Source organism: Bombina bombina, chromosome 5, assembly GCF_027579735.1.
Source record: "Bombina bombina isolate aBomBom1 chromosome 5, aBomBom1.pri, whole genome shotgun sequence".
In the NCBI taxonomy this organism is placed as follows: Eukaryota; Metazoa; Chordata; class Amphibia; order Anura; family Bombinatoridae; genus Bombina; species Bombina bombina.
In genome coordinates this window covers 895,581,458-895,595,282 of record NC_069503.1, presented here as the reverse complement: position 1 = coordinate 895,595,282, position 13,825 = coordinate 895,581,458, and positions in this window count along the sequence as shown.

The following is a 13,825-nucleotide window of genomic DNA, read 5'->3' as shown; positions in this document are numbered from 1 at the left end:
AAATTAAGCTTTTTTAGTTATTTTCTGAAGTTACCTTTAGCTAACTTATATTACTTTATACCATTGTTAGAAGTCAACTCTTCTGATTTTTGGTAAATTCAAGGAGTGGATGATTTGACCATGCTCTTGCCCATGCTCTTTAGGACAGCTACTTGGCAAAGTACTTTACATGCCTGGGAGCCATTTTGCAACCTGTTGCAATCTATAAGTATTGTGACCTTTGAAATGTGCCCTGTGTGAGTGGTGGAGCGTAGGACTGGAGCTGCTGCACATTAATAACCCTTCCCCAAGTACCGGGCTTATGTAATTCTATTATAGGATTGATCTCTATATCTTTATAAAAGCTGTTTGAAGTCTTTGTCAGTCAACTAGAAACAATTTCCTCATGGACATTTAAATCATTCAACACCACTCATCGAATCTACTTTTTGAATTAATAGCAGATTCTTATCTATCTATCATGGCCTTATTACCTGAAGGGGTTATAATAATGGCAGCTCAGTGGGAAGAAGTGATTGTTTTATTAGATTGGAGCGGATGTTAATGTCAGCCTTTCAGAAGTTGTCTTCCAGTCACTCATATGGGATGAAAGTAGATTCTGCAATTAGCAAGATCAAAATGCTTGACAAGCAGATAATCACTGTTTCTTTTGATACAGCCATATTCTACAACGCTGGAGACAAGGCCATGCAGAGGAATTTCTCTCCCCCTACAGAAGGAGACAGCTTGCATGCACTACAGATCGTTTCTAACAGCCTCAAAGCTAACCCATTTTGTGCCAATGGATCCCATTGTGCCCTTATCATTGAGATCAGCTCTGCATATCTCACAAGTACCTCTGTTTCCTAAAGGGGTAAGACATGCTGGACCTCTCTTGAAGTTTTATTCATGCCTACTAAATACAATATTTAAAGAGACTCTTATAGCAGACTTATCTGCATTTGCTACTGTATTTTCTTTCTGTGCATACGCCAATTTTGGTTTATGTACAGTAGCAGTTGGAGTGGGTTAATGGGTGACTTAGAGACTATTGAGGACATTATCCTTCACATAATCACTGCTGGCTCTTGCCTGATGTTGCTGGGCTCACTCAATTAATCAAACAGCCTACTAAAGTGTTGTAAATATTTAGCAATTCATAAGAGTGCATATAGATATATGGTAAGCTATACAATAATACTGTTATTATATTATGCTATTGATAATAAGATATTACACTAAGCAATGGGGCTGATAAGTTTTACTGCTAACTTGCTAAATGTATCTAATATATATATTTTTTTACTGTCAGGTTCCATTATGTAGACTGTGTAGGAAATCTTTGAGACAATGGGGCCCATTTACGGAGCTTGTGGGCCTGTGTTTCTGGCGAGTCTTCAGACTCGCCAGAAACAGCAGTTATGAAGCAGTGGTCTAAAGACCGCTGCTCCATAACCCTGTCCCCCTGCTCTGATGAGGCGGACAGAGATCGCCGGAAATCAACCCGATCGAGTACGATCGGGTTGATTGTCACCCCCTGCTGGCGGCTGTTTGGCCATGAATCTGCAGGGGGCGGCATTGCACCAGCAGCTCTTTTACCCCTATTTCCCCCCATTATTCTTCTAGATCATATTGTATTCTAAGTGGTAAATGAGTGGCCATTATGTAACCTTTAGGGAGCACATTTTTGTTTTACAAATAATTATATAAAGGAGATATTTCAAAAGAGTATGAGGTGATATCACTTTCCTTATATTGTATGTGACTTACAGATATCTAGTTGTTTGCTCTTTAAGTGGAGCATATCATTTAACTTGGGAAATGTACCAATTGTATCTATGTTTTTTGGATTTAATTCTATGAATGCTCGTTAGTCTTTTCAGTATTTGTTTACTCCTGATTGTAAGTATACAATATTAATTTACCTTATTTAAAATAAGAGAAAAAAGTGCACAACATAACACTATCGGCTAGATTTAGAGTTCTGCGGCCAAAGGGGTGCGTTAGCTATGCGTGCTTCCCCCCCCCCCCGCACCTTTTAAATACTGCTGGTATTTAGAGTTCACAGAAAGGCTGCGTTAGGCTCCAAAAAGGGAGCGTATAGCATATTTACCGCCACTGCAACTCTCGATACCAGCGGTGCTTACGGACGCGGCCAGCTTCAAAAACGTGCTCGTGCAAGATATCCCCATAGGAAACAAAGCAGCGTTAAGCTCCTAACGCAGCCCCATTGTTTACTATGGGGAAACACTTCCTAAGTCTACTATAATAAATGTATTAACCCCTAAAGCTAACTCTAACCCAAACCCTAACACCCCCCTAAGTTAAATATAATTTAAATCTAACTAAATAAATTAACTCTTATTAAATAAATTATTCCTATTTAAAGCTAAATACTTACCTGTAAAATAAACCCTAATATAGCTACAATATAAATTATAATTATAGTGTAGCTATTTTAGGGTTTTTATTTATTTTACAGGCAACTTTGTATTTATTTTAACCAGGTAGAATAGCTATTAAATAGTTAATAACTATTTAATAGCTACCTAGTTAAAATAATTACAAAATTACCTGTAAAATAAATCCTAACCTAAGTTACAATTAAACCTAACACTACACTAGCAATAAATTAATTAAATAAAATACCTACAATTATCTACAATTAAACCTAACACTACACTATCAATAAATAAATTAAATAAAATACCTACAAATAAATACAATTAAATAAACTAACTAAAGTACAAAAAATAAAAAAGAACTAAGTTACAAAAAATAAAAAAATATTTACAAACATTAGAAAAATATTACAACAATTTTAAACTAATTACACCTACTCTAAGCCCCCTAATAAAATAACAAAGCCCCCCAAAATAAAAAAATGCCCTACCCTATTCTAAAATTAAAATAGAAAAGCTCTTTTACCTTACCAGCCCTTAAAAGGGCCATTTGCGGGGCATGCCCCAAAGAATTCAGCTCTTTTGCCTGGAGAAAAAAAACATACAATACCCCCCCCAACATTACAACCCACCACCCACATACCCCTAATCTAACCCAAACCCCCCTTAAATAAACCTAACACTAAGCCCCTGAAGATCTTCCTACCTTATCTTCACCACACCGGGTATCACACCGATCCGTCCTGGCTCCAATGTCTTGATCCAAGCCCAAGCGGGGGGCTGAAGACATCCATCCTCCGGCTGAAGTCTTGATCCAAGCGGGCAGAAGAGGACATCCGGACCGGCAAACATCTTCATCCAAGCCGCATCTTCTATGTTCTTCCATCTGATGACGACCGGCTCCATCTTGAAGACCTACAGCGCGGATCCATCCTTTTCTTCCGACGACTAGACGATGAATGAAGGTTCCTTTAAGGGACGTCATCCAAGATGGCGTCCCTCGAATTCCGATTGGCTGATAGGATTCTATTGAATCAGCCAATCAGAATCAAGTTCAATCTGATTGGCTGATCCGATCAGCCAATCAGATTGAGCTCGCATTCTATTGGCTGTTCCGATTGGTGAACAACCTGGGTTGTTCTTGCTGATTGGTGGATCAATTCACCCACCAATAAACAAGTGCTGTCCAGGGTGCTGAATTAATAATTGGCTGGCTCCTTAGCTTAGATGCCTTCTTTTTCAAATAAAGATAGCAAGAGAATGAAGAAAAAATGATAATAGGAGTAAATTAGAAAGTAAAATTTCATGCTCTATCTGAATCATGAAAGAAAAAATTTGGGTTCAGTGACCCTTTAACATTAAAATGGTAAAATATAGAAAAGGTATGAAGAGAAGACCAAGTTTCCGCCTTGCAAATCAGTTCCAAGGAGGCTTCATTCTTGAATGCCCAAGAAGTAGATACAGATCTAGTAGAATGTGCAGTAACTCTTTTGGGCAATGGTTTTCCCTCAACCAAGTTAGCTTTACATATTGACTGCTTCAGCCATGATGCTAATAGTCATTACCATAGCCTTTTGACCTTTCCTGATGACTGAAAAGTGGAAAAACAGGCTAGAGGTCTGTCTAAAATATGTAGTAGCCTGAAGATACAATTTGAAGGCTCTAACCACATCCAATTTGTGTAGAAGATGTTTTTTAGAATTAGAGAGTTTGGGCACAAAGAAGGAACATCAATTTCCAATTAATGTTCTCAGAAGATACAACCTTAGGAAGAAAATCATATTTAGTTCTAAGAACTGTTTTATCCTGATGAAAAACCAAAAAGGGGGAAAGTTCAGAAACTCTTCTAGCTGAAGAAATAGCTAGAAAAAAAAGAAACTTCCAAGACAACAATTCCAAATTATGCATGGGTTCAAAAGGAAGACCTTGTAAAATGGATAGAACTAGATTTAGATTCCAAGGTAGAAAAATAACATAATTAATATCAGGCAACTTAGCCAATTTTTTATGGAATAAAACAGATAGACTAAATTTGACCTTTTGAAGAACTAGGCAATAAACCTTTCTCCAGACCATCCTTGTAATGCTCGTGGGATATTTCCCTATAAGACAAAACTTGGCCAGTAGTCTTCTTATTCTGGAGTCAAGTGGAAGAATAAGAAAATATCCCTTAACAAAGTGAGTTTAAGAAATGAGGTAAGCAGTACTCATGGTAGACAGGGTAGTCCCTCACGGCAATAAGTGTAAGGCAGAGAATGGTTAGAGACAAGCAAAGCAAAATCTGTCAACAGAAAGGCAAGCTAGCAGTACAGCAGTTCAGGGGTAAACCAGTAGAGTGGTCAGGAACAGGCAGAGGTCAACAACAATAAGGTAATTAGCAGTTCAGGGGTTAAGCAATAGAGTAGTCTTGAAACAGGCAGAGTTCAGTAACGATAAGGCAAACAGCAGTTCAGGTAGAAAATATAAGCACCCAGGAGCTGTAACATCTTGTCCCTTTAAGGGGAGGTATCTTTCTTGTGTGAGGTCTATTTAAGTCGCTGGATACTTCAAATCACTGCTTGGTATTGAAGTATCCAGCTTCTCCTAAGCCGTTCCTGTGTCTCCTACCTGTGTCATTGGATCCTTTTTTCCTCTGCAAGTGTAATCTGTTCCTAGGAAGACCTCCGACTCTTTTCTGCGGATTACCCCTCAGTTTTCTACAATATGAAGAAGTACTCCTCTGCCTACAGGAGCTCCACGGCAATCTCCGTTCCCACAGCCTGACCCACTCACGCTGTCGGCTCTGACATCACTCTCCAAAGCCGCATCTTCCACAGCGTGTGCTCCGAGTATTACCTGCTCTCTTGCCTGCTCCTTACAACGCTCACTGACTTAACAACTAGAAGAGCTAAGCCTCTCTCCTCACTCTGTACTTTATATTACTTTTTGCTTCTCATATGCTGGTAGCTAACAGTCATTTTTATCTGCAGTATTCTTTAGGGAAAACTTCTGTTAAATGATACAGATATTGAGCCCTAAGTACATGTTTTCTGTATAAACTGAACTCTGGTCAGATACTAAGGATAGTTTGAAGCTTTATGTTACAGAATACCAAGCCTATAAAAGAGTTGTTACATCACCATGATGAATCCTGGGGATATTACAGCACATGTAATGGACTTGTCACACAAAGTGGATCAATTGTCTCAAGGTCTTAGGGACCTACAAGTAGAAAACCTTACACTAAGAAACATCATAAAAGAGGGCTTAAGTGCTGTTAAAACCCCAAAGATTAATGTTCCTGATCCACCATATCCCCACCAGAGAAATTCTATGGAGATAGAAAAACCTTTAGGCAATTTCATAATACCTGCAAGTTATTTCTCACACTTAAACCCAAAACATTCCCAAATGACCGTATTAAAGTTTTAACTGTAATATCCTTCCTGAGGGGAGAGCCCAGATTATGGGCTGATATTTTCCTAGACAAAGATGACCCTATCCTTAACTCCATAGAAGATTTTTTAAAGCTATGTCTGATCTGTACGAGGATCCCCATAGGCAGTTAACTGCCGATACTAAGCTCCGTGCACTTAAACAAAACAAGAGACCAGTTGAGGAATACATTGCTGAATTCAAAATTCCCAGTGGAATCAGGTCACCATAAAAACCGAATTTTGAATTGGTTTAAATGAGCATATAAAAGATGAATTAGCCAGGATAGATATCCCTGATAGCTTAGAGTCCCTCATGTCTCCAGTAATAAAAATAGATAGACACATTAGAGAAAGGAAACAAGAAAAATACAATCCTGAGACATATGTTAAAACAACTCCACACAAAACTCCTTTGCATTCTACAAGGAATAATGAAGAAGCAATGGAGATTGGGTTCATTAGAGGACCACTCTCTTCTGAGGAAAAGGTTTGAAGAAAAGAAAAGGGGCTCTGCCTTTACTGTGCATCCAAGGACTACCCAGTCACTGATTGTCCATCCCTGAAAAGACAGAAATTGGGTAAGATTTATAACTCTCAAAATGTAGTCTCTTTAACAACTATGAACCCCACTTATTTCGTTGTTACTGTTTCATTACCGTGGGGACAACACCGGCACAATCTTGATGCAGTTGTGGATTCTGGCACATATGCCAGTTACATAGCTATAAGTGTTGTAAACCATAATAAAATACCTATAGTTGAAAAGAAAAAAACTATATCTGTGCGTCTCATTGATGGCAAGCATTTAAAAACAGGTCCTATCACTCATCAGACTATCCCAATTCTAACTACGATACAAAATTCCCATCAGGAATTTATTTCATTTGGCATTATAACCTCCCCTATCTTCCCATTGGTATTGGGGTTACACTGGTTAAGCAAACATCAACCCCAAATACACTGGGCAGATAAAAACATTGATTTTACATCACCATACTGTCTCTCTATCTGTTTCCCATCTCATCCTCTTCTTCATGTTTCAGAAAACCAAATACCCCACTTCTATTCTGATTTTTTACAAATGTTTGATAAAAAGGAGGCTGAGACACTACCACCTCATAGGGATTATGACTGCCCTATTGAGCTATTACCTGGGTCAGTAGTCCCATATGGTCATATATTTGCCCTTTCCAAACCTGAACTAGACAAACTCAAGGAATATATCAATGAAAACCTTAGGAAGGGCTTTATACGCTCTTCTACTTCCCCGGCTGGGGCAGGTATATTTTTCATGACCAACAAAGATAAAACTCTTCGTCCCATAGTTGACTACCGAGAACTCAATAAAATCACAAGGAAGGATAGATACCCTTTGCCACTCATCCCAGAGTTGATTGAAAGGCTTCATGGATCAGTTATTTACACTAAACTTGATTTACGGGGTGCTTACAACCTGATCCGTGTCCACTCACTGCATTTAGAACCCGTTACGGGTTGTTTGAGTACACTGTTATGCCCTTTGGACTGTGTAATGCCCCTGCAACTTTCCAAAGGTTCATCAATGATGTGTTTAATGACATATTGGATACATTCATAGTAATATATTTAGATGATATCCTCATATTTTCACCAAATCTTACAGATCACATCAAACACGTTAGGATGGTTTTATCCAGGTTACAGGCCCATCAGTTGTACGTCAAGCCCGAAAAATGCATCTTTCATTTTAATGAAATCACTTTTTTGGGGTACCACATCTCTCCTAAGGGTATATACATGGAGAAAACAAAAATCCAAACAATATTAGACTGGCCTATACCAAAAAATAAAAAGCAAGTCCAGAAGTTTCTCGGTTTTTCTAACTTTTATAGGAAGTTTATTAAAAACTTCTCTTTGATTGCCAAACCCTTAACTAACCTCACTAAAACTGAGTTACCCTTTTATTGGAACACACTTGCATATAATGCCTTCTCTTTTCTTAAGACAGCCTTTACCACCACTCCCATCCTTTCATACCCATACCCAAAGCTCCAATACACTTTAGAAGTAGATGCTTCACATTTCGCTATTGGTGCAGTTCTATCCCAAAAATCTCCTACCACTGGGTTATTACATCCCATTGCATATTATTCAAGGGTACTATCACCTGCTGAACTAAACTATCATGTAGGAGAAAAAGAACTCCTGGCTATGAAAAGTTCTTTAGAAAACTGGAGACACCTGCTTGGGGGTACTGTTGAACCCATTATTGTCTATACCAACCATCATAACTTACAATTCCTCAAGACCACACGTACCTTAACTTCTAGACAGGTCAGGTGGAGTCTCTTTTTCTCCAGATTCAACTATGTTATTACATACAGACCAGCACTTAAAAACGCTAAAGCTGACATACTTTCTAGACTCCCAAACAGGCCTCATCTAGGCACTAAGGATGAAGCTCTCACCCCCCTAGACAAAATTTTGGGTGTTCTAACTCCATGTAAACAACTCTTAAAGGAACAACAGTCAGTTGATACAACTAAATTCCCTTATGATCTACAAAAAGATGGAGATGGGTTGTTGTACAACGAGACTTAACTATACATTCCTCCTAACCTCAGAAAACAAATTCTTATTGCATTTCATGACTCCCAGTTGGCTGGTCACCCCGGTATAGACAAAACTTCTGAGCTCATTAAAATATCTTACTGGTGGCCAAAACTAGCCATAGATGTAAAACAACATGTCGAATCATGCGAGGTTTGCACCGCATGTAAGACAGATAGGAAAAAATCTTCTGTCTCTCCCGGTCCCTGACAGGCCATGGAAAGAGATAGTGATTGATTTTATAGTAGAATTGCCTGTGTCTGAGAAAAAACAACACTATAATGGTGGTTGTGGACTTATTCTGCAAAATAGCTCATTTCGTCCCTTATAATAAGTTACCTACTGGTCTTGAAACAGTTAAACTACTCATAAACCAAGTTATCAAACTTAATGGAATCCCAACTTCCATTACCACCGACAGGGGATCTCAGTTTACTTAGAAAGTTTGGAAACAACTATGCCAAACACTCAAAATTGATCAGCGATTATCGACCGCCTTCCATCCTCAATCCAATGGCCAGACTGAACGCATCAACCATTGGTTAGAGGAATACATCAGATGTTACACTACCCATCATCATAATGACTAGTCGTCATTGCTTCCACTCGCAGAATTTGCACATAATAATACCCATCATGATTCTATAAAAACTACTACTTTTTTTTGCAAATTATGGATACCATCCATCTTTTCACCTTTTTCCTGACATCCACAGTGATTGTCCCATAGTGAATGATCTCACCAACACCTTGTCGGAGGCTTTCCCCTTCTATCCGATAACAATAAAACTGCACAACTGAGACAGAAGAGATATTATGATTTGAGACGTAGACCATCGCCCTCATATGCTGTTGGTGACCTCGTCTGGCTGTCCACCAGACTTCGGTTTATGGTTCCTTGTAAAAAGTTTAACAAAAAATTAATTAATCTACAGAATAATTAATGACAATGCTGTCACTTTGATGCTTCCGGCCCAATTTCGGATCCATCCAACATTGCTTTGCTCAAGCCTTATAAGTCTCTCAGGAACTATCATTCCCCTTCTTCTGACCTTTTACCTGTCGCACTAGATGTGGAATATGAAGTGGAGTCCGTTCTTGATTCCAGGAAGGTTTCTGGTCATTTGCAGTATCTCATCCATTGGAAGGGGTACCCTAGTGAGGGAACCTTCGGCAAATCTCTCTGCTCCTAGACTGGTCTCTCTGTTTCATAGGCGCCATCCCGATCGCCCCAGACCTTGAACCACAGAGTGGTTCGCTAGGGGGGGAGCTCTGTAACATCTTGTCCCTTTAAGGGGAGGTATCTTTCTTGTTTGAGGCCTATTTAAGTCGCTGGATACTTCAAATCACTGCTTGGTATTGAAGTATCCAGCTTCTCCTAAGCTGTTGCTGTGTCTCCTACCTGTGTCATTGGATCCTTTTTTCCTCAGCAAGTGTAACCTGTTCCTAGGAAAACTTCCTACTCTTTTCTGCGGATTACCCCTCAGTTTTCTACAAAACAAAGAAGTACTCCTTCTCTGCCTACAGCAGCTCCATGGCAATCTCCGTTCCCACAGCCTGACCCGCTCACGCTGTCGGCTCTGACATCACTCTCCCGAGCCGCATCTTCCACAGCGTGTGCTCCGGTTATTACCTGCTCTCTTGCCTGCTCCTTACAACGCTCACTGACTTAAAGGGACACTGTACCCAAAAATTTTCTTTCATGATTCAGATTGAGCATGAAATTTTAAGCAACTTTCTAATTTACTCCTATTATCAAATTTTCTTCATTCTCTTGGTATCTTTATTTGAAATGCAAGAATGTAAGTTTTGATGCCGGCCCATTTTTGGTGAACAACCTGGGTTGTCCTTGCGGATTGGTGGATAAATTCATCCACCAATAAAAAAGTGGTGTCCAGAGTACTGAAACCAAAAAAAGCTTAGATGCCTTCTTTTTCAAATAATGATAGCAAGAGGACGAAGAAAAATTGGTAATAGGAGTAAATTAGAAAGTTGCTTAAAATTGCATGCTCTTTCTGAATTACAAAAGAAAAAAATGGGTACAGTGTCCCTTTAACAACTAGAAGGGGTAAGCCTCTCTCCTCATTCCGCACTTCATATTACTTTTTGCTTCTCATATACCGGTAGCTAACAGTCACTTTTATCTGCAGTATTCTTTAGGGAAAACTTATAGTGTTTGTTTATTTTTCCACTCTGTTGGTATTACCATCTCCAAACTTGCACGACCCTATAAGTTTCCCTAAGATTAAACTATCATACTTGACATAGGTAATATTATAAAACTTAGTATTTACCTATATATATATACCATGATACATTATTTTACTAAACTTCTGTTAAATGATACAGATATTGAGCCCTAAGTACATGTTTTCTGTTTAAACTGAACTCTGGTCAGATACTAAGGATAATTTGAAGCTTTATGTTACAGGAGCACACACAGTAACACCTATACTTGGGCAAAGTGCATAAAGTGAGAGGTACTTACATAGGCGCAGGTTCGCGTTAAGAACAGCAAACAGGAGAGCAACATCAGAGGCCAGAAGTGGCATGCGGCAATGACATCATTGCCACAACAACCGCCGCAACCATGGCAACGGCTGTGGTAGGAGAGGCAGAGCTGCTGCTAAGATGGAGCAGCGTGACAATCCCAGAGAAACTGAAGAATTCTTGGAATTCTAAAAGATTTCCAAGAAAAACCTCTAGAAGAACACTAAAGAAAATAATAATTCCAAACTTTATGGTAAATCTTCTGAGTGACTGTTTTCCTGGCTTGTAAAAGTGTGGAGATCACAGAATCTGAGAAACCTCTACCCCTTCTGTCTAAGAAGGGGCAAAGAATGGAGAGCCTGAAGGATCACAATAAAATGTTGATGGTTAATCTTGCCTCCTGAGGAGACCACACTCCCTGCACCCTCTGGAACGCACAAGCAGTGCCCCAACCCAACAGGCTTGCATTTTTAGTGTTATAAGTCCAAATAGGCTGAAGAGATGAGGCTCCAAGTTTCAAGCAAGGGCTTTCCATCCACCATGAGAGAGACTGTTTGACTGATGAACTGAGCTCTAATTGCTGCTCTAGATGAAAGCAATCCTTTGACCACTGTCAAAGCATGGATAATTGATGGGGATGAAGATGAAAATGAGCAAAAGGTACTGAGTCTCATGTCGCTACCATAAGACCCACTACTTCCATGCATTAAGCTACATATGGAGAATGAGCCATCTGTATAGAATGAAAGGCTTTCTATAGTTTGTCTTTGCGGGACTCTATGAGAAGCAAGCACATTTGAACAGAGTATATTATCACTCCCAGAAAGACTACCCTTCTAGCTGGGGATAAACTCATTGGAACATTGATGTTCCATCCATAATCCTGAAGGATGGAAATTACCTTCTGGGTATGAGAGGATGCTAGAGAAAAAGATGGGGCTTGTATCAAGATGTCATCCAATTAAGGAGCAATGGAGATTCCCTGTGTTCTGCCACCGAGCCCTTAAAACCTTTGTGAAAATGCAAGGGGCAGTGGCTAAACCAAAAGGTAGAGCCATAAACTGGTAATGCTTGTTGAGAAAAGCAAATATTAGAAATTGGAAATGGTCCTTATGAATTGGGATGTATAAATAAGTACCCTTCAACTCTATAGTTGTCATTAATTTACCTTTTTGAACCAGGGGTAAATTGGTGTGGATTGTCTCTATCATGAATGAAGGAACTCAGACAAATGTATTCAGAGTCTTTAGGTCTAGAATGGGACGAAAGGAGTCCTCCTTCTTTGGGACAATAAAGAGGTTGGAATAGAATCCTTTTCCCTGTTGAGAGACCTGGACATGTTGTATTACTCCCAAATTCTCTAAATCATGAACACATTGAATAAATGCAGCTGCCTTTAGAGGATCCTTTGGATCATGAGGCAGATTTAACTGTTCCCAGGGAGGCCTGGTGTAAAATCGTATGCGATAACTATGGGAAATAATGTTGAGGACCCAGGAATCTTGAACTGATCAGCACCAGGCCCTCTCAAATTGAATCAATCTGCCCCCCTACCAGATAATCCTCTGGACAGAGGGCTGTCCCTTAAAGCAGATTTCTGATTGGAGTTGAGCTTCTTGGTTTGTTTGTTCTTAGACCAGGAAGATCCTGGCTTCCAGGAAGTTTTGGAGACGTCATATTCTGATTGGAAGATGATTTCTGATCTCTAGTGGAATGAAAGGAACAAAAATTATTTGTTCGCTTATATTTTCCCTTTCTTCTTGTACTAAGAAAGAAAAGCTCCTTTACCACACTTTTAATGATAGAGTCTAACTCTGATATAAAAAGCAATTTACCTTCAAAGGGAATTGATAAAAGTCTATTTTTATAACCATATCAGCTGACCAGGATTTAAGTCATAAAGCTTTCCTTAGCAGAACAGTAATAGACATATTTTTAACATCATGTTTAATGATGTCAAAAACAGTATTGAATATAAAATCATTAGACATCTTAAGGACTTTAATGCAGTTACGAATATTCTCAGATGACTGCTCAAGAAGCATCTGAGAAAGTGAATCACACCAAAAAGATGCTGCAGCGCCCATGCATGTAATTTCAACTGCTGGTCTAAGCTGAAGAGCCAATTGAGAAAATAGTTTTTTTAGCTAAGACTTCAATTTGCGGTTCATTGGGTCCTTAAACAAGGAACTATCCTCCATGAGTATAGTTATACGTTTTGATAGAGTAATAAAGTCTTTAACCAAATCTGGAGCTTTAAATGCTTTAAATGCCTTAGGAGCCATTGGTGGAGATTTGAAAATCTGATTTAACTTATTTACATGTTTTGGAGTTCCAGTATACTGTTCTGACATTTATAAGTTGTAGAAGAAAACAGATATAATCCACTCTAAGGGGCCAATTTATCAAGCTCTGGATGGAGCTTGAGGGCCCCTGTTTCTGGTGAGCCTGCAGGCTCACCAGAAACAGCAGTTATGAAGCAGCGGTCTAAAGACCGCTGCTCCATAACCCTGTCCGCCTGCTCTGAGCAGGCGGACAGACATCACCACAATTCAACAACTCGAGTACAATCAGGTTCATTGACACACCCCTGCTGGCAGCCGATTGGCCACAAGTCTGCAGGGGGCAGCGTTGCACCATATTGCTCTCTGCATTCAGCGAGGTCTTGCGGACCTGATCCGCACTGTCGGATCAGGTCTGCAAGACCTATGATAAATAGGCCTCTAAATCTGAATGTTGAATCAGGCTCTGTTTCAGTCACCGGTTCAGGATAATCCAAGGAGATTTCTCCCTCAGATGCCTCGTAAAGGGACTCATCTGAGTCAGAGGTTTGCAAACTAGGTGGCAACAGAGCTAGATATTCAGTTCCTTGTGACTGACATTGAAGATGAGGAAAATTTCCAGATTTACATCTGCGCTTCCTAGTTTTTTGTAAAGTATTTTTAAACT